The following is a 20,667-nucleotide window of genomic DNA, read 5'->3' on the forward strand; positions in this document are numbered from 1 at the left end:
ATATACTCTGATATTCTGGACTGTTCTTTTTCTGTATATAAACTTAAATTAGTATAGTTTATATCACAGAATGTGCTTCAGTTGTTTATCTGTTTTTATAGCTTGATTTCTTGTTATTGTTTATAACTAACCTAAAAAAAAAAAAAACCCTCAGTAATTGGAACTAAAAAACCAAAACAAAACAAAAACCACTTGGTAATTAAATTAACAGTCTAATCTTGCTGTGAAGTTAATAGAACCACTGATTCCTTTTCCTTAAGCATTAATGTTTTCTTGGTTTCACTGAGTATAGAAATAAGAGTGGGTAAGATTCCCCCGGAACAGAAGTTGTGAATGAAAGAAACATTAACTCTAATTTACGCACTGGTAAGGAGACTTTTAATAAGTTCAAATTTCATTGAAGGCAATTTGTCCGCATCTATAAGAGACCAAATGTGCTTATCCTTTTGACCCATCAGTTACATTTCCAGGAATTTACCTGACATTCTACTTCTAAAAAGTGTGCGTATGGATACGGCTATGTCACATGCATAGGATATCGTCATTGAAGAGTTGGTTTAAAAAAAAACAAACTGAAAATGGGGGATGGCTACACACTATAGCCATTGAAGAATGACTTCATTCTGTGTATATAGACTTAGAATAAAATGTCCACTATATAATTGTTAATTTAAAAACTGAGGTGTAGAACAGAATATGTAATACAAGGAATTTTTTTCTTTTTTAAGGTTTTGTTTATTTGACAGCACATGTGAATGCGCAAGCAGGGGGAGTAGCAGGCAGAGGGAGAGGGAGAAGGGGAGGGAGAGGCGCGCACTGAGCAGGGGGAGCCCTGGATTCATGACCTGAGCTGCAGGCAGATGCTTAACTAACTGAGCCACCCAGGCAGCCCAACAAGGAGTTATTTTTTAAGTGTGAACAAGAATGTTTATGTATGTGGAGAAAATGTATGAAAGAATACCTGGTTATTCTGATAAATACTTAGGTCTGGAGAGTGGTATGTAAATATGAGAGTGTATTATTTTTATAATTATCAGAAATCAAGAGTGTAGCATCAAGATTAAGAGCTGTAACTCTTAGCCACAAAATATTTTAGTACTGTCAGATAATGCTAGTATTATTATATGTGTGTAGTGGATGGAGCACCGGGTTTAGAGTTAGAATTAATAGAAATAATAGGATAGGACTAGCTCAAGACCTTGGAAGGAAGCTAATCTTTTAGGGGCTAATATACCCCCCTCCCCCGATTTTATTTATTTATTTATTTGAGAGTGATTACAGAGGGAGAGGGAGAAACAGGACCCCCACCACCAGCTGAGTAGGAAAGCCCAATGCAGCACTGTCCCAGAACCCTGATATCATGACCTGAGCTAAAGGCAGAAGCTTAACCGACTGAGCCACGCAGGTGCTCCACAATAGTCTTGTTTTTAAATGCACATGAAGTCTTCAGCATCTAGTGAGTGCCCAGTGATATTAACTGTTGTTTTAGTGCTGCTGAAATCTTCCTTGACTGACACGAACTGGAAGAAATACCAGAAGGACAAGAAATAGGAATAAGCTATGGTGATAAAACATCCAAGGAGATGCAGTCACAGTGTTTGACTGAACTGCTGAGCTTCTTGTCCGGGTTCTGAATTATTTAGCTGTGGTGTGGATATCGAAAACAGTGGTAGATCATTCTTTTCATATACCACCTAACTGCTTATCACAACCTTAATTTCAGAAATACTGCATGTGTTACTTGAACATTAAATATGTATGTTTTGGGCTAAGTGCTGAATACAGTGTTGTGTGTTTGGCAGAAGTCATCAGAAATCTGGGTTGCCCCCAAGTGTCCATTGACAGATGAATGGATATGCAAAATGTGGTATATATATGCAATGGAATATTCATTAGCCTTAAAAAGGAGAGGAATTCTTTTTTTTTTTTTAAAGATTTTATTTATTTATTTGACAGAGAGAGATCACAAGTAGACAGAGAGGCAGGCAGAGAGAGAGAGAGAGAGAGAGAGGGAAGCAGGCTCCCTGCCGAGCAGAGAGCCCGATGCGGGACTCGATCCCAGGACCCTGAGATCATGACCTGAGCCGAAGGCAGCGGCTTAACCCACTGAGCCACCCAGGCGCCCCAAAAGGAGAGGAATTCTAATGTACACTACAACATAAATGAAATTTGGGAACATGCTCAATGAAATAAGCCGGTCACAAAAAGACAAATACTATAATTATTCCACTTACATGATACACTTCAAGTAATCAGAAATTGATGGTGGTTGCCAGAGACTGGGGCATGGAAAATTGAGTAGTTGCTGTTTAATAGGTATAGAGTTTGAGTTTTAAAAGATGAAAAGACCTGTGGAGATGGATGTAGTGATGGATACACAGCATTATGAATGTTTAGTACAGTGAACATAAATTTGGTCAAGGGGGTAAATTTTATGTAACATGTATTTTATCACAATAGAACAAAACTGAAAAAAGGCCAAATTTCACAATATGTTACTGAAGGGATAGTACTAAAGTCCAGAGTCTTTATAAATATTTACAATATTAAGAACGTACTGTTTTCCATGATTTTTTTTCATTTTATAAGTCTAAGAAAAGCCCAAATTAAGAAAACCAAGAATCTAAAAGTTTAAGTGACTAAAGTATGGCAGCTCACCTGCCTAAGAATAAAGCGGCAGATGTCAGAACCCTCGGATTCCAGCAGCCATCCAAAAAAAATGAAATCTTGCCATTTGCAACAATGTGGTTGGAACTAGAGGGTATTATGCTAAGTGAAATAAGTCAGTCAGAAAAAGACAATTATCATAAGATCTGACTGATACGTGGCATTTAAGGAGCAAGGCAGAGGATCATAGGGGAAGAGAGGAAAAAAATGAAACAAGATGAAACCTGGGAGGGAGACAGACCTTGAGAGACTCTGAATCTTAGAAAAAAGAAATGAGGGTTGGTGAAGGGGAGGGCGTGGGAGGGATGAGGTGGCTGGGTGATGGACATTGGGGAAGTATGTGTTGTGGTGCGTGCTGGGTGCTGTGTAAGACTGATGAATCACAGACCTATACTTCTGAAACAAGTTAATACATAATATATTAATTAAAAAAAAAAAACTTGGATTCCAATCCTAATTCTGCCATTTACTAACTGTGTCCTTGATGGATTTTAGTCTGTATAATGGAGGTATAATTTTACAGAGTTATTTTGAGCAGAAGATGAAATAATAGAAAAGTATTTTGTAACCTAGAAGGCATTATACACCTAGGGGCTGTGTAATCATTTTCTAATCTAGACTTTCTTTGTACAGTATGTTTCATTAGATGACATAAAAGCCCATTGTGCCAATTTTCTTAGTGGAATGGGACTGTAATGGTAAAATGAACACTTACTATAAATCCATGCTAACCACTATGAAAGCTTTGGGCCTAACTGAACATGCAGACCAATATAATGCCTGTGGTAGTATATATGAGTTTATGACCTGAAGACTGTTAAATTGCAAACAGATTTTTATAAGTACGTAAGGACATTAATCCAAATCACATCACAATTCCAGGTGTTCTTAGTGAGATGACTAGCTGCGTAACTGTCACCTTCCCCCAGTTCCAACGTTTAGGGTTAGAAGGGAAGCCTTAATCCTTGAGCTGACATAATTCAATAAGAGTTCTGATGAACCTCAAATGTATGTTAATACATAGTTCCATGAATAAGTTGCATATCAGAGTTACTTCCATTCTGCATATGTAAACTTTCTGTTCCTGACTGAATGTTATGTTTTCTAAACAACTGGTTCTTTAATGGTCAATTTATATATATAAATCCAATAAATATAAATTATATATTATAAACAAAATATTTATAAAAATCTGGAAAATGTGAGAACCAGCAAGTATTTATTTATTTATTTATAATAAATAACACAGATTCTGACACAGATTCTTAAGAAATCTGTGATACTCTTATATTCTTCCCTCACACCCCCAATTCTCCTCTTCCCTACCCATTCCATTTACACTTCTTAAACTGGATATTCTGTGACAACAATATATTACACCGTTGCTATGTATCAAATATAATTGCCAGTAATTTTCCCTAATACTTGCTCTGGAAAATTCTCCTTCCTTCAAAAAGATGCAGGAAAGCATTTTTACTTAACCAAGAGGTGTTTTTGTTTTTCACCACTGAATCTTTATAGATTAGAGACAGATGTTTTAAACTTGGAAGGTAGTCTTTGTAACATGTATTGAACTGTATATGTAAACATTACATGTTAAAGTACATTAAATGTATTATTAACAAGCAATACACTATAATGAATGGTTCTGCCTTCTTAGAAATGGGGATTTTGTATTTTCTCTTTGTGTATGATGTTACTTTTACATTGTTTTTTAATCATGGATTATACTTTTCAAGTATATCCTTGGGACATAACGATGGGACATGCTCTAAGCATTTAAAATACTCATGTAGGGGCGCCTGGGTGGCTCAGTGGGTGAAAGCCTCTGCCTTCGGCTCAGGTCATGATCCCAGGGTCCTGGGATCGAGCCCTGCATCAGGCTCTCTGCTCAGCAGGGAGCCCGCTTCCTCCTCTCTCTCTCTGCCTGCCTCTCTGCCTACCTGTGATCTCTGTCAAATAAATAAATAAAATCTTTAAAAAATAAAATAAAATAAAATACTCATGTAGAAGAGAAAAGTGGTATACTAAAAACTCAGTATGGTGGATATTACAACACATGGTATAAATATCGAGAAATACCTGTGATTCATCTGTGAGATGAAAACAACCAGGAAGGAAGGGATCCGTCACATACCTGTGTTGGTCCAGAATGGGAATTCTTTAGAGTTTTGTACATAAACTTTTAATTTTTTTTAAAAGGCTTTATTTATTTATTTGACAGCTAGAGATCGCAAGTAGGCAGAGAGGCAGGCAGAGAGAGAGGAGGAAGCAGGCTCCCCGCTGAGCAGAGAGCCTGATGTGGGGCTCCATCCCAGAACCCTGAGATCATGACCGGTGCCAAAGGCAGAGGCTTAAACCCACTGAGCCACCCAGGCACCCCCTAAACTTTTAATTTTTAATGGTATATTTGAATTCAGGGAATGTCCTTTTGTGGGGGGAAATTGAGTTCCATTTTGCTTTTGCTAGTTGATTTAAATTGCTTTGTAAATAAACTTGTATAGAAATATGGAATTTAAGGGACTATATTTTGTTCTATAAAGGACTTTACTTTTTCTTATAGTTTTTTTGGTTTATGTTCCTTAATTCCACAACATCATTAGTACTATTTACCTTTGAGTTAGGGCATTTCCTAATGCCTGCCTGTATTTTTCCCACTGAGAACCAAAACATCTTGATATGGGATTATTTGATTCTTCATATACTTGAGTAATGGTGCCTAACCCATTCTTGCTAATTTCAACACTAGTGTGACTTTTTGACACTAAGATTTAAAAAGTAATATAAGCAGAATATTTTAAACAATTAAAATCTTATGCTCTGATTATTATTTATGGAAGCACCCCTATATGTTTCATATGTGTCCACATATCTCAGGATGACTATTCTGTCCCCACTTTGTGTAGCCTAGATTACTCAGGCTAGAGGCAGAAATGACATGCTAGATAGCCCCCTCTGCAGAGATTATATTCATTAGCCTAAGGTGAGAAATGGGGAAAGTACTGTTGCGAATAGCAAGCAGGTACCTCTCACCTCCCCACAGAGTAAACTGTCCTGTACCCCCAGTGAACCTTTTGACTTGATTGGTATGATAGGGAGAAGATAGAGGAATCTATTTCTAGGGATTCTTTATTTTATTCTTCATTTCTTCAAAGGCCCAAAGTTGAGAACCAGTGATCTAGTTCATTAGTATTCTGATACACTGTTCTTTGGTGTCATCTAGGAAACTTGAAAAATACTGATATCCAAGTCTTACCCCCAAGATCCTGATTTAAATGGTATGGGGTGCAGTCTGGGTACTGGAATTTTTTTTTTAAAGCTCCTCATGTGATTCTGATTTGCTGTAAAAACTGTAAAGTTTGAAATCCACTGGCCTAGTCAGTAAAGCCAAAGAAAGTAGGCAAAGGGATTTTTAAAAGCTGTCTTTCTCAATTGTGAATAACATAAGCTCCTTGAGGGCAGGAAACTTGTTCTCCGCTGTGTGCCTAATGCGAATTGGTGTCTAACACTTAGCAGGCACTGCCAGAATCCTTTCTGTAGAATGGAGTTTGCTTAAGAATCAGTATCTTTTAAAGAATGAACCATTCAAGCATTAATACCTCGAAATAATCTGAATTATATGAAATAGTGATAAGTTAGTGATGAAACAGATTAGGCTCTTTCTATGTGCATGTGGAAGAAAAGCTGAAACAAGGTATTTATTAAAATAGCAATAAGCAGCCCTGCATGAATATGAAGTGCAAATATTTTTTTATTATTCCCCTTAAGTCTGTTTGTACTTGAGATCACCCACTGGGACAAAGTGATTGCCCCACTGAGGCTAACTTCTACCATAAAACATTTCCTTGATTTAGTTATTTTTTATCTCTTGAAAAGGATTTTTTTCTTCTTCTTGTCTGCATGTTTTTTGCTTTTCCTGTGTGTGTGTGTGTGTGTGTGTGTGTGTGTGTGTGTGTTGTTTTCAAATAAAGGCAGTACTGTCTCCTCCCTTCAGGAAACACCTTTTTTTTTTCTGTGTGATATAGTTTTTATCATTTCCACTTTAATGGGGACTAAGAGGTCCTCCTTTTCCTGTGAAAAGGAAATTTCCCAGCTGTTCATAAATTGTGGAGCCTACCGTGGGAGAGGGGAAGATCTCAGAACGAGTTCCTTCTCTCTATTCCATATGTCCTTTTTTTTTTTTTTAAGATTTTATTTATTTGACAGAGAGAGACACAGCGAGAGGGAGAACACAAACATGGGGAGTGGGAGAGGGAGAAGCAGGCTTCCCGCTGAGCAGGGAGCCCGATGCGGGCTCCGTATGTCCGTTTATTGCTTTTTCTGTACAGCTTCTCTTTTCATTTCTAACATATACCATCTAATTGACAAGATGGTGACTACCTGGTGACTTCCCGAGATGGTTTGAGGGTTAGCTCTGTTTTTTATAGTTAGACCCATGGTGATAGTACTTTGTGAGAACTGTGGCAACACTGCTTTGGTTTCCTCCAATTGATTGAAAAGGTAAGATGGGATAATCGAAAGATTGAAAGGGGTATTATTTTGAAAGTGCTTTTTACAGCGTTTTCCTGGTTAGAATGCTCACCACTTCCTCTCTTCTGTAAACACACCCATTTGAGCATATCACAGTTTCCTTTGTTTTGAGCCTCTCTTATATGTAGGTAGAACTACCACTTTGAATATGATCTCTTGTTGATTTAAAGGGAGCACCTCTAATAAACATCTAAGTATCCAGCTAATTGACTTAACATGGAGTTGTAAGAACGATCTGTCATGCTATTAAATTATTGTTGGTCCCACATGTCCTGCTGCTTTTGCTCATGCGACTTCTAATGCCTAGAACATGGTCTTGCTGCTTCTTTGCTTGACTTTTATCTTTTTAAATTATAATCTGTAAGTCACATGTTAGCTCCATTATGAGAGCCTGGGCCTGGGTAAGGTGCCTGATGTTTATGAGTTTACGTGTATCCTGCAAAGGATAGAAAGGGAAATTCTGGATTTTTTAAGTTATCGTTTGCTACCATAGAAACAACTTTCAGAAATGGGAGACTAAGGATCATACATAGAAAAATGGACTTCTTAAGAGCCAAGGTAGGTTTTGTCATTTTCGTTACAACCTGTTTCTTCAGCCAACACAGGTTTTTTATTTGGGAGCATCATGATTAAAGGTTATTCTTTGGACTTGCAAAATACTTGTCATCCATAGGTTTACTGACACCTCATCAGGGCTATTTGAATTGGGTGTATTACACAGGCCTGGTCAAAGGGTGAGCATGTGCTGGAAATGAGAAGTGAAGGGAATAGAATTGGGGCTTGGGAACATTTGTGTTTTTTTAGATTGCTACTTCCTGTTCAGCTTAGGAGGGTCCTGTAATTTTGTTGTAGTTAAGGAGATAGTCTCTAAGCTTGACAGATCACAGCTGTATCCTGTACTTTGTGTGAAAATGCATTTGCTTTCTCTCCTGTTCATTTAATTTTTCTAATTTTCTAGTATGTTAAAGTTTATTCTAGTGTTTCATGGAGGAAGAGGTTGGATATGTGCCCAGATAAGAATGTGAACAATGGTTAAATATTAGGTTATAGTTAGTGAATTAAACATGGGTGTGTGTGCTACAAAAACTGAATGACAAGGAGAAACCTCCTCTGAATAAATTTTTAAAAGAAGATCCAAGAGCATTTGAATGTTTTAGACTAGTGCTATAATTGAAGTGGCAGTTTTATTTTATTTTATTTTATTTTATTTTTATAAACCACATAATTCCTTTACAAAGAATTAAGTATTTGCTCTATATTCTAACCATCCCACAATTTTACTCTCAAAGTTTTAGAACCTCGGGATGTTATTTCTTTCATCAAACCATCTTAAACATCTTTGATTGCCACTGGAACAATATTACCCAGGGCTCCTTCCTTCCTTGAAATTTTATACTCTAGTGTCTCTTTTAGTTTAGTACACTAATAAGTTACGTACATCAGCACAACTTCATTTTTGACATTGGTCAGACAGGTTCAAAATGTTTTTGACATCTCAGTTGAAGTGTAATGTTTCATTGATGATACAGAGGAATGATAACATGTTCCATAGAAGAGAGGATTCCAATTTGAACATTCTCTCCTGAGCAGCAACTTTAACTTTGATGGAGTGGAATAACTACTGGCCTGAAGTCAGGAGGTAAGTGCTTTGTGTGACCTTAGGTAGTGACCTTAGGGACCTCTGAATTCTCACAAGTGCAAAGAGAGAATTGGACTAGATGACCTTTTAAGGTCTTTCCAGCGTTTTTGCTATTCATGGAGCCTGAGGTCTGTTAGCACAAAATGCAGTTGTCTCTCCTATTAGTGTCCATTACTCTCAAAGATGTACTATATATTGGGGCGCCTGGGTGGCTCAGTGGGTTAAAGCCTCTGCCTTCAGCTCGGGTCATGATCCCAGGGTCCTGGGATGGAGCCCCGCATCGGGAGCCTGCTTCCCCCTCTCTCTCTGCCTGCCTCCCTGCCTGCCTCTCTGCCTACCTGTGATCTGTCAAGTAAACAAATAAAAAATCTTAAAAAAAAAAAAAAACAAAACCCGACGTACTATATAATATGAAAGATAAAAAGAAGATGAAGCCAAGGGCACCTGGCTGGCCCAGTCGGTTGGGTGTCCGACTTTTGGTTTCGGCTTGGGTCATGATCTCAGGCTCCTGAGATCCAGCCCCAAGTTGGGTTCCTTGCTCAGCACAGTCTCTTGAGATTCTTGCCCACCCACCTCCCCACTCCCCCCTGTTCTTCTCCTCCCACCCCCACTTGCACAGTCTCTTTCTAAAATAAATAAATAAATAAATCATTTAAAAAAAAAAATGGTGGAAGCCATATTGTTCCAGATGGGGGGGGCTCATCACGCAAAGCCACATACTATAGCCAGGGTAGATGCAGGTAGTGTTGATGGCTTCCTTACAGTGTAGATAGTGAACAGGGGCTTATGAGCTGACTTACTCAGTGACACTTTTATTGGTGTAGTACCACCTAGAAAGGATTGCATTTTTTTCCTCTTACTGCTGGTTGGTCTTGGAGAGGTCTAAGTGAGGGAAGTGAGTAGAGTCAAGCCTTTGGGAACTTAGAATGAGAGCACCTTCAAAGAACTACTTTTGTAAGGAAGGAAGCAAATTGGTATTATATTTCACAGAGTTTGTCTACAGGGCACATAAAAGCAAATACATAGATGGAATACAAGCGCTTGTAGAGGAAAAATACCCATTTGCTTAAAGACCTTCCATAACAAATAGACTGACTAATGAGGATTAACTATTTGCTTTTTCTTTTGCGTGAATCATGTTTATCTAGGTGTATAATCACCCATGTAAATGGATGTAAAAGTCTGTGATACTTTTCTTCAGCAGACTCATCATAAAATGTTAGCATTGTATGAAATCTTTGATATCCCATTCAGTCTTCTCATTTGTAGTTGGGGAAACTGAGGCCCAGAAAGACTGAGTACCTTGGCCAAAATAATGCTGTGGGTTAGAATGAGAGTTAGAACTAGAACTGGAACCCAGTTCTGCTTGCTCTTAGGTTTTTTATTATTGAGAATTCATATCTATTCTTTATATATTTGAAAGTATGAAGTGTACCACAAAAATTTTCAGAATAGTAAGCAATTTTTGTAAGTTAGTAAATGAGACTTAATTTTCCACTTTTTTTTTCCTGGGAATCCTTCCCCTGAGCCTTTGCTCTTAAGTCGCATTCTGCCAACAGATAGATTTTCATGTCACGTTCTTTATCAGATTCTTGGACTATGAGATAAAACAGTGTTAAACAAAAGTAAGATAACACAAATATAATGTTTCTGTGCAGTAAGAATCCAGAAAATTCTTACGATAGGGCAGGAGTGTGTAACACTGAAATATGTTGGTTTTATTTTATTTTATTTGAGAGAGAGAGAGTGCGCGCTTGGGCACAAGTGCAGGCACAAGCGAGGGAGTGGGAGAAGCAGGCTCCCTGCTGAGCAGGAAGCCGTTTCAGTCCCAGGAGTCCAAAGTCGAAGGCTGATTCCTAATCCACTGAGCCACCCAGGTGCCCCATGTGGTGGTTTCAAATAGGAATTTCAGAATCTTAACGTAGCAGAGAGCATGTGGTGGGTGGGGTAGAATTCCTGATTAATTGTGCATTAGTAATTACAGTTTTTGCTTTTATTTTACATAATGACTTAGGTTTTTGTTTTTGTTTTTAAAGATTTTATTTATTTATTTGACAGAGATCACAAGTAGGCAGAGATGCAGTCAGAGAAAGCAGGGGTGGGGGGCAGGCTCCCGGCTGAGCAGAGAGATGGATGCGGGGCGGGGCTTGATCCCAGGACCTTGAGATCACGACCTGAGCCTAAGGCAGAGGCTCAACCTACTGAGCCACCCAGGTGCCCCAATGACTTAGTTTTGAACAATGTCTTAATTTTTTAATGATTGTGAGGCCCAGTTTATATTTAAATGTATTTGGGAATGTTTCTACTCACTGAGAACAGCGCATTCTGAAAATGGGAGAAACTGTTGAGTAGGTCAGACAATGGAATGTGTTAATACTTAACATTGCTGTGGACCGGTATTTGAACATTGTGGTCATCTCAGCTACACTGTACGTTTCAGTCTGTTCTCTCTATTGTTAATGTGAAGAAGTGGAGTATGTAGTGTACTGATATGAGACCTAAATTCTGTTTGAGAATCTCTCCATTTATTCCTCCCTGCTGAATAGTTAAAATTATATGAGTTACTTAATTTGTTCTTTTTTTATAGGAATTATACAATTCAGCATGTGTGAGAGAGCTTGGATTACTTCTTAAAGAGTTCAGGTTAGGAAAATGCTGTGGATTTAAGTTTTTCCAGAAAGCTAACCTAGCCAACAGAAAAGGTAGCATCAAGTTATAAGCTCTTGTTACAGAAGAAAAGGAAAACTCTCTCTCTCGTAGACTATTTTGATTTTTTTTTTTTTAGGTAAACTACTAAACATAAGTTTAATAGACCTATGGAAAAGTACACAAATTATAAGCTAGAGCTTGACAGGCGTGTTCAAATGAACACAGTATAATATCACCTAGATCAAGACATGGAACACCCTGATGTGCCTGCCTTCTTGGGCATTATCTCCTCCTTGAATGGTAGCTATAATCTTGGCACACTTCATAGGTTAGTGTTGTCTGCTTCTGAGTATTATATAAATTCAATCAATCAGTATCTGCTCTTTTGTATCTGGCTGCTTTTGCTCAACATTTTTTTTCTGTGAAATTCATCCATATTTTTGCAATCATAGCAATAGTTTATCTGATTATTGTGTGTATTCCTTGTTATGAATGTACAAAATAATCTGTCCTTTTTGTGGATGGTCATTCAGATGTTTCTCGTTTTGGGTTGTTAAAAAATTAATTCTGGGGGGGCGCCTGGGTGGCTCAGCGGGTTAAGCCGCTGCCTTTGGCTCAGGTCATGATCTCAGGGTCCTGGGATCGAGCCCCGCATCGGGCTCTCTGCTCAGAAGCCTGCTTCTTCCTCTCTCTCTGCCTGCCTCTTCCTCTCTCTCTGCCTGCCTCTCTGCCTACTTGTGATCTCTCTCTGTCAAATGAATAAATAAAATCTTTAAAAAAAAAAAATTTAATTAATTCTGGGGGTGCCTGGATGGCTCAGTTGGGTAAATGTCTGCCTTCTGCTCAGGCATGATCTCAGAGTTCTGGGATCTAGCCCCAAGCCCTATGTCCCCATGTCGGGCTCCTGCTCAGAGGGGAGGTTTCTTCTCCCTCTCCCTTTACCCCTCCCTGCCACTCATGGTTGCTATCTCTCTCTCAAATAAATGAAATCTTTTTTTTTTTTTTTTTAGTTTTGCCATGAATATTTTTTAGTATTCTTTATACATGTATACACACACACACATAAATTTAGTGTTCGTATATATTTGTGTGTGTGTGTGTGTGTGTGTGTGTGTATGCATTTGTTGAATGTATTCCTGGGAGAGGTGTAGCTAGATTACAGGGCATGTGTGTGTCCAACTTTCATAGATAATGCTAAATTCTTTCCACAATAATCGTACTAATTGACATAAGGATTTGTACTGTTGAAGAGTTCCAGATGCTCTACATCCTTGCCAATACTTGCCAATATTAACAATTTTTTGTTTTTGTTTTCATATTAGCCATACTGATAGGTAGATAGCATATCTCCTCATGGTTTTAATTTTTATTTCCCCGATGACTAATGATGACAGGCATTTCATTCATTTATTGGTCATTTGGACATTCTCTTTTGGGAAGTACCTGTTTAGCTCTTTTACTAATAAACAGATCAGGTTGTCTTTTTTTTTTTTTAAGTGATATTTAAAATATATTCTGGATAATCGTTTATCAGATTGAAGTTTTATCACTCTAAAGTCAATAGTTCTTTCTCCCCTTCTGAATAATCCAAGGATCTTAAAACACTTTAACTCTCATTCTCCATTTCCATCTTAATGTGATATTATTGATCAGGATTTTAGTTCCATTTTTTTAACCTTCTACTTTTGTTATTGCTATTATTTTATATGGTATTTTAAAAATTATTTACTTGTATACCATTTTCTTTCCTCTTCCATTTCCATTCCTCTAATTTAAAATTTTCTGAAATTCATCCTTTAAAAGTTTCTTTAATGAATTTATAGAACTCTTTAGTGAGACAGTTATTTTTTTGTTTTTGTTTTTACTTTTGATAGTTCTGTTTGATTTACAGTTCTCGGCTGACTGTTATCCTCTCTCAGCACTATTATTTCTATGTCTTATGACTTTTTTTCTTTTGAAGTCTACTGCAAATGTAATTAACAGTCCTTTGTAGGTGATTTGTCTCTGAAGTTTCTAGTCATGATTTCCTCAAATAGGACCTCTTCCCTATTGTTTCCTCTTTAGCAACTCCGGTATGTATGTTGGACCTCTTTGCTCTCTATTTCTTTCTTTCTTTTCTAAAGATTTTATTTATTTATTTGTCAGAGAGAGAGCACAAACAGGCAGAGTGGCAGGCCGAGGCAGAGAGAGAAGCAGGATTCCTACCGGACAAGGAGCCCAATGCAGGACTTGTTCCCAAGACCCTAGGATCATGACCCAAGCCGAAGGCAGCAGCTTAACCGACTGAGCCACCCAGGCGTCCCTGCTCTCTGTTTCTTAGCCTCTGTTTTACACATTCCATTTCTTTGTCTCTCTGCCATTCTGACTAGTTTTTTCAAATTTAGATTCCAGTTTATTTTTTCTGTGTGGGTCTAGTCTACTCTGTTTAATCCATTCACTAGTTTTTTTCCATTATTCTCTAGTTTTTCAGCTCTGTTGATCTTCCTTTAAAACATCTTGTTTCTCATGCTTCCAGTTCTATCTTTAAGGATTTTGAACATTGTGAAAAAAACTTATATTCTGTGTCTTAGTTTTCTGTTGTCTGCAGTTCTTAGAGGGAGGTATCAAATTCTGTTCTCTGTTGGTTCTGCTGATTTTTGCTTAATGTGGCTTGTGACTCATGTGCTTTGTAATTTTGAATTTTTAACTTGGCAGAATTTTATCTGTGGAAATCATTAGGCGGTCTGTTTTGAGAGCACCTTTCTCCAGACATAATTTATGTTCCCTTTTTGTGGGGGATCAGGAGTGCTACCAACCTAAGGCCACTTTATGTTATTCTCTTGGCTTAAGACTTTTTGGACCATATTGGGGAGGGGGGTGTGTGTGTATTTTGTGCATGTGTGTGTGGTGGTTTTTTGTTGTTGGTTTTGTTTTGTTTTTGTCTCTGTGTGTGCGCTTTTTAATTCCTTCTGTTGGTGGTTAGATTTTTTGGTCTGCCTTTTCACTGAGGGTATTGCCCTTTAAGATTCTGGATTTATGTGTATGGTAGGGATCTATAACAACTCCTTGCCTTGTAGAAAGAACGCTCCACCCCTGTAACTTATGACTTGAGGAAAATCTGCTTTCTAATTTAGCAGTTTTTCCTTCACAACATTGAGCTCATCATCTTGAGAAAACCAAGCAACTTTTATTTTTTACTTCTGATCTTACTCATCTTAATAAATTGACTATGACTATGATTAGGATTCCTTTGTAAATTTTAAGCACTCTAGTTATTTTGGAAATTACTGAAATAAAAGTATTTCCATGAGCATTTCCTAATAATGGTATGGTCTCTATAATGGCTTTATATTGAGAAAGATTTGCATGTTTAGATTCCACTTTTGAGTCCTAGCTACAAATCTTTGTTTTTAAACCAATGATCCAAAATGCTAAAGCTGCAGCTGGTTGCTGTGTTCTGATGATACTGAAAACATCGGTCTAGGTGCGCTGATTGCTTACTGATTCATCAGGTGCATCTTGACCTTTGTGTCATAGCAAAGGCAAACACTTGTTGAATGCACAATGTCCTTTTTTCCAATTCCTGTAGGAAGGTATTGATGCTTACAGGAATGAACAGATTTGATTGATGTAGTAAGTTATCTGCAAAAACTTCGAAATATATCTTTTTTTTTTTTAAGCTTTCATTTCTGGGGGTATAACAAAGGTAATAACTGTTTAAACTTGAATTTGAAGAAGGTAATTTGCTTCTGGCAGAAGGTCTTTCCAAACTCCTTTCTGTAGTTTCCAGGCACATGATTGAAAAATATAGTAGTAAATGTGTATTATCTTATGGCTTCCAGGTTTTTTTTTAAGCTTAGAAGTAACTCCAGAGGTACTGGTTTGGGCCTTCTTTCTTCCCTCTCCCTCCTTTTTATTTAAAACACCATATCATTTATTATATTGGGCCAGCAGGAATCAGTTTAAAGGGGTTGAGAGCTGTTTTAGATTAATGACTTGGCACCTTGGAAATAGCCCACAGGAGTCACAGTCCTGCTTGTCTTGGAGTGAGTTTTAAAAACTCAGCCATTAAGAATTGTTTCCATAAGCTGCCAAATTGAAAGTTGGAGTGAAGAAAAACCTTAGACTGATTCACACACCCCAACATTCTTGTCAGTGTGCTCTATGGGGATCTTGTTGTTTGAAGGATGGCGTAGTCTACAGGATGAAAAGCTTTGTCGTGACAATCAATAAATAATGCAGCTCTGGGTTTACATAGACTTTATATTGCTTTTCTCATAGTTCTCGATTTTTCATTTTCATATAAGGTATTCTCTTTTGTTTCATATTTTTTCAAGTGGTAGCCATTTATTACATCCTAATTTTCTATATTGGAAAAACCCTCCTTTTTCTTTTTCCTATTCGTACGATTGCACAGCAGCCTTTCAGTTAAACAAAATCAAAGTTGTTCACTTGTTCAGTGTTCCACCCCCTTGAAGTAAGCCACATAGCTCCCTGTGGGCGTGTCAGGCCTCATGCTGCTGCCATAGTTACTTGATCCTCATCTCTTGTCACTCTTCGCCCCTTCAGGATGTCTCTTCATCTGCTTTCTTAGCTCCGCCTTTGCCCTCCTCCACCCAGTTTTTGTACTGCTCTAGTCACCTCCCTTCTCAAAGGCTCAGGAGCAGTTCTCATGAGGTTTTTGTTGTTGTTGTTCTGTTCCTTTTCTCTAAATAGTCTGAGAAAGTTATTTATACACTGTCGAAAGGTATGTGTTTCATTGAGAAGTTCCTACTGCAGGATCAAACTTCTCGGTCTGAACATTTTGCAATAGGTTTTTTTTTTCTTCTTTGTCAGAGCTTAGTATTATAGGTGTGAATTCATGAATATAAAGTACACATGGCTCTTGCATCCCAGTATAATGTGTTAAACACAGGGAAGATTACTATCTAAAAGAACCTGGCAATCTTTAAAGAATTCACATAATATAAATAATCCTACCTTGATTTCTCCGTTTTAGGTATTTTTCACTTAGGTTGTCACATAGTGTGTGCTGTAACTAATGATCCTCATATTATTCATAAAAATGGAAGATTTGTTCTTTTTTTTTTTTTTTTTGCAGGCTCCCTGCTGAGCAAGGAGCCCAATGTGGGACTCGATCCCAGGACCCTGGGATCATGACCTGAGCCGAAGGCAGCGGCTTAACCCACTGAGCCACCCAGGCGTCCCGGAAGATTTGTTCTTTATGTGTACTTTCATGTGGAAACCTGTCTTAAATGTTAACCTTAAGTCATTTTCACATTGATAGTAATCTGATCAAAATGGGTGATCTGTTCTTAGAAATTTAATGTGGCGTTCCTTTTATTTTTGTCAGATTAGCCCACAAAAGTAACCTTTCTCCTATGTATTGCATCTTTCTGAGCCTTGAACTTGAAAATTGAGGCGACTTACAAACACAGTGCTTGTGATTAGTTGTGTTTTTCTTTTTTCTTCCCAGCCCTCCGATTAAATCTACTGTCCTTGTACTTGATACCTTTTTAAGGATTCGAGCCTATAGAGTAATGGTATACCTGTCTGAGGTTGACTGTATCTTTGTATACTGACTTTGGTATTAACCTATAACATTCTTATTCCTTTTTCCATGAGGATGTGGTGGCAGATCACAGTTAGACTGGCTTCAAAATAATTGGTCTTGGGGCACTGGGTGGCTCAGTTGGTTAAGCCTCTGCCTTCGGCTCGGGTCATGGTCTCGGGGTCCTGGGATCGAGCCCCATATTGGGCTTCCTGCCTGGCGGGGAGCCTGCTTTCCCCTTCTCTCTGTCTGCCTCTCTTCCTAATTGTAATCCTTCCTGCTGTCAAATAAATAAATATATAAAAAAAATAATAATTGGTTTTAATTATTTCTAAATCATGGTTAGTGCAGTGTAAGAACAAACATTATTGCAAGAAAAGATACAAATGGCTTTTGATATTCTTTTCTTAGTGTACAAGTCAGAAGATTAGGATGAAAGCAAAAGCTCATGACACAAAACTGTATGGCTTGCTAGTAGATTGTAGGGTTCCTGTAGTTTAAGTTGTATAAACCACTGTAGGTTGTTAATTAGTGACAATTTTTATTTCCCTTGTATATTAGTTGCCATTTGTGATACTTTTGTTTAAAGTAGAGCCATTTGTTGGAATCCCTGAGTAGTTCAGTGGGTTAAGCATCAGAACCCTCCATTTCAGCTCAGGTCATGATCTCAGGGTCATGAGATAAAGCCATGTGTTGGGCTCCATGTTGGGCATGGAGCCTACTCAAGATTCTCTCTCTCCTCCTTTGGACCTTCCTACTCACTCTCTTACTCTCTCTCAAAAAATAAATTTAAAAAATAAAGCCACGGGCGCCTGGGTGGCTCAGTGGGTTAAAGCCTCTGCCTTCAGCTCAGGTCATGATCCCAGGGTCCTGGGATCGAGCCCCACATCGGGCTCTCTGCTCTGCAGGGAGCCTGCTTCCTCCTCCTCTCTCTCTCTCTCTCTGCCTGCCTCTCTGCCTACTTGTGATCTCTGTCAAATAAATAAATAAAATCTTTAAAAAAAAAAAAAGACACATGATTTAAAAATAAATAAATAAATCCACGTGTTAAAATACAAGTTTAAGAAGCATATTGTCTTCTCATATCTTTCTGCCAGAGTTGTACATCATCCCCCCCCCACCCCTGCCAAAACCATTAAAGACCAAGCTCACATGTAACTTCCTAGGAACCTTTCAAATTGGCTCTTTCCTCCAAGTCCATAATATGTCTATTATAGCACACTAACACAATGGGCTAATATAATTGCTTAAGAAGCTATCTCTCCCTTTTTCCTTCCCTGGTCCACAAGTTGCTAGTGTTCTAGGATCAGGGATGATGTTTCATTCATTTCTTGCATTCTCCACTATATTATGTCCTCAGCTGTAGCACATGATAGGTGTTGAATGAATTATTGTTAAAAGAATAAATGAATTTAACCAGAAGTGGAAAGATTTATTGATGAATTGACTTAACCAACTTCAAATTTAAAGGTAAGTTTTTAAAATCTAAAATCATAAATTTGGCACAGAACAAGTTGATATTCTCCAACTAGAGTAATAGTACTTGGGGGCAGAAAGTAGGAATCAGAAAGTAGGCCAGTTTTGTGTTTGTTTGTTTGTTTGTTTAAAGATTTTATTTATTTATTTGAGAGCAAGAGAGAGCGCAAGCAGGTAGAGGGGCAGAGGGAGAGGGAGAAAGCAGACTCTCTGCCGAGCAGGGAGCCCGACTCAGGGCTCAGTCCCAGGAACCCAAGATCTTGACTTGAGCCAAAGGAAGATGCCCAACTGACTGAGCCACCCAGGAGTCCCTCGTTTTTGTTTTGATTAAACCTCCTATCATACTACCAATTTGCCTAAGGGAATGGAAAGGTGGCAAATCTACCAACTATCCACAGATACTTTCACAAAGGGCAGGTGGAACTGGAGGAGAATATTTCTAAACCTGTCTTCTTCCCTGTTTTATGGTAGTATTTGGGAGATTTGGAACTTTGTTTTATAGGATAGGAGGTGTTCTTGTAATGAATAGGGAGCATGTTTGCAGAGCTTGATCTGAGAGGAGATCGTTAGTCCTTTACATCATGTGATTTGTCAGCTTGGCCACCTACCTATCTTATAGCAGTGTTTGAAGCTAAGTACTTGAAGAAATTTTTTTGGATGAGAATACTTAAATTTCCAAATACTCCAAAGAGTAAGAAAGAAGGCTCTTTTAAATTGGGTAAATTATTTGAAATATGAAATGTTTTTTCAACTAAAGAGATTTTTTTCTCATATTTAAAAAAAGCAATTAAAAAAATGCCTACATTGGTCCCCCACATCCTTGCATGGAGCAAATTAAAGCAACAGTAATATTTTTAACAAATTGCAGAGGCACCTGGATGGCTTATTTGGTTAAGTATCCAACCCTTGATTTCAGCTCGGGTCATGATCTTGGGGTCATGAAATTGAGCCCCGCATTAGGCTCTGTGTTCAGTGCAGAGTCTTGAGATTCTCTCTGTCCCTGTGCCCCTCCCTCTGCTCATGCATGCTCACTCACTCTCTCTCAGTAAATAAGGAAATTAATTAAATCTTAAAAAAAATTGTGTGTGTCATGAATGTCTATGTCATGTGACCATAATGTATTTACATTTACTTGTTTTTCTGTTCCTTTTTTTTTGGACTTTTCCCCAAAGCAGAAATTATTTGTGAGTGTGTTTTTTAGTAGCACATAAATATTTATTCTTCACTTTTTAATGTTTCTTTTTCCCCCGGGTAGCCTTTGTATTCCTCTAAGAGATGGTTAATAAAATGCATTGTTTTTGGTAGTATTGTGCCATGGGAGAGTCAAAGCCACATGCTGTTTTTTCACTTCAAGTTTGGCAACTTTCAGATACAATACAAGCTCACTACTTTGGTTAATTTTTTGTTTTAAATGGGGATCCTGTCCAAATTTTAGACTGATTTACTGAATTTCTGCGTCAGCTTTATTAGGCTTAACTTGCCAATCTTTGTAGGTTATGTTGCATACATTTTTTTATCCAGCAAAAAACCTTATTTTGAACATTAATCATATTTCACTTATTTCCAGCCTTTCCTTTTCTGTAACTGCTTCATCTTTGAATGTTGTATTACCTCTTTTAACAAATAATCATCTATCAGATATTAAATAGGCAAAGGATATTATTCATTTACCATCCATAATATTTTTTGAACTTGCCCTTTGCTAGGTGCTGAGAGGCCCTGCCTGCCAGTTGCTCAGCAGCACATGTGAGAGCTATACCAGCAAACAGAAAATTGTGAGTCGATGTAATGCGTGCTAGGTTGGAGGTAAGCCAGAGGGCTGTGGCACTTGAGGCTTTGAACTTCCAACATGGAGGCCTTCCTTCACAAATCCATCTTTGCAAGGGAAGCAAAACCAGGATTTTCCTAAATGGGAAATTACAGAATATAGCCAGATGCCTGCAGACAAGAGTTGAATTTCCCCAACTTGGCAGGGCTCTCATTATCTTCTGAAGCATGAACACCATGGTTGGCATTTTTATCAAGGAGTTACCCTTGTTGTATTTATTACTTCTGAGAACAGTTGGTTTGGGGGGGAAGCCGTAAGAATAAGAACTATGATTTAGCACTGCTACAGTTCTAGGGCCATCTCTGACTTAGGTTTCGTAACTCTAGGATGGCAGACTGTTCCATGGAG

General features: G+C 38.1%; 1 protein-coding gene across 6 annotated transcripts in view; it reads left to right on the forward strand.

Annotated features, from left to right (window-relative positions):
- ADD3 (adducin 3) overlaps positions 1–20,667 on the forward strand; it is a 123,142-nt gene that overhangs the window by 43,347 nt on the left and 59,128 nt on the right. Inside the window, exon 2 of one of the 6 annotated variants that reach the window (XM_047702183.1) lies at positions 8,727–8,836. The exons of the other annotated variants lie outside the window; for them this stretch is intronic. The gene's annotated coding sequence lies outside the window, so the exon portion shown is untranslated. The remainder of the gene's footprint in view (positions 1–8,726; positions 8,837–20,667) is intronic. 6 annotated transcript variants of the gene reach the window in all.

This window comes from Lutra lutra, chromosome 14 (genome assembly GCF_902655055.1).
Source record: "Lutra lutra chromosome 14, mLutLut1.2, whole genome shotgun sequence".
NCBI lineage: Eukaryota > Metazoa > Chordata > Mammalia > Carnivora > Mustelidae > Lutra > Lutra lutra.